Source organism: Vigna unguiculata, unplaced genomic scaffold (assembly GCF_037176805.1).
Source record: "Vigna unguiculata cultivar grain cowpea cultivar isolate G323 ecotype 2 unplaced genomic scaffold, ASM3717680v1 ptg000104l, whole genome shotgun sequence".
Taxonomy (NCBI): Eukaryota; Viridiplantae; Streptophyta; class Magnoliopsida; order Fabales; family Fabaceae; genus Vigna; species Vigna unguiculata.
Window position 1 is genome coordinate 138,332 of NW_028196746.1, and position 1,669 is coordinate 140,000.

Here is a 1,669-nt window from a genome sequence, read left to right on the forward strand (position 1 = left end):
TGCTCCTTGAGCGGCCAGCTCCACACTGGCAGGTTTTAAAGGGAGCTTGATGAGGCCTCCCCCCTCACGTGGTGCGTGCGTTAGCATGTTTATCATGGCACAACTAGCCTCTTCATAGTTGTTGAGCTTTATTAATACCAACACACGGTCGTCACTGATCGTTGGTTAGCTCGGCAGCTTAGTCCCTCGGATATTGTGGAAAGTTATTTTCATGCCTAGCGATGCTTGACCCTGCGTCACTTGATGTTTCCATTTGCTTGCTTGCCCATGGTTAGGTGGGGGGTGGACCGTCTTGTGGTGTGGTGTCTTGCGAACGTGAGGGTGTGTGAGTTGTAATCGAGATGCACTTGCTGGCTGGCTCCATGCCTTGCGTATCGAACGGTCAAGCATGCATCTCTTCCATTTTCACCCGTTGCCTTGGGTGATATTGGTTGATCAGTCCCTGTGTTGCCTACCCACTAGACGGTACTTCTGTGGTTGCTTCGAATTCTATCTTTCCATCACGAAGAGGTGTTGGAGGATCCTAATGTCACGCACGTGTTCCATCTAGTGAAACATCTCAGTGATGCACGTGTTGTGGCTAGTTCTTTTGGATGCGGTGCATTATATGAACTCGGGTTTACTTTAGCGACCCAGTCAACATAATTCGGTTGTGTCCCTTGATTGAGACGTTGTCCTTGAACTTGTTGTGAACAATATCGTTCTTCCACAACCCGTCGTCTTGAGTGCGATGGAAGGCAAATAAGATGTGCTTTGGCATGTCATGCACGTACTCGATTGCGGGGAAGTGTGAGAAAGTGTTGTTGACAACCCGTGGGAAATGGAATGTGGCAAATCGTGATGAGCTCTTCGTGGATCTGCGAAGAAGACGACCTTTGGGCCTGTTGGAAACGAGGGAGGCGATGTTGAACTGCGAAGAAGATGGACTTTTGGGTTGTTTGAATCAATGGGAGGCCACGCGAGAACTCCGAATACTATGGACTCTTGGGTTGTTGGAAGCAACGGGAGGCCCCGCTAGAACTCCGAATACTACGGACTCTTGGGTTGTTGGAAGCAAGGGGAGGCCCCGCTAGAACTCCGAATACTATGGACTTCTTGGGTTGTTGGAAGCAAGGGGAGGGTCCCGCTAGAACTCCGAATACTACGGACTCTTGGGTTGTTGGAAGCAAGGGGGAGGCCCCGCTAGAACTCCGAATACTATGGACTCTTGGGTTGTTGGAAGCAAGGGGAGGCCCCGCTAGAACTCCGAATACTATGGACTCTGGGTTGTTGGCAACGACAACTTGGGGGGATGACACTGGAAAAGAGGTGAACTAGGCCAAACTGCGAACAAGGCAACTTGGGGGGGATGACACTGGAAAAGAGTGAACTAGGCCAAACTGCGAACAAGGCAACTTGGGGGGGATGATGCTGGAAAAGAGTGAACTAGACCGAACTGCGAACAAGGCAACTTGGGGGGATGACGCTGGAAAAGAGTGAACTAGGGCCGAAACTGCGAACAAGACAACTTGGGGGGATGATGCTGGAAAAGAGTGAACTAGGCCGAACTGCGCCCAAGGCAACTTGGGGGGGATGACGCTGGAAAAGAGTGAACTTGGCCAAACTGCGAGGAGGGCAACTTAGAGGAAAGTTGGAAACGAGGGAGACTTAGCCGAACTGCGAAGAAGGC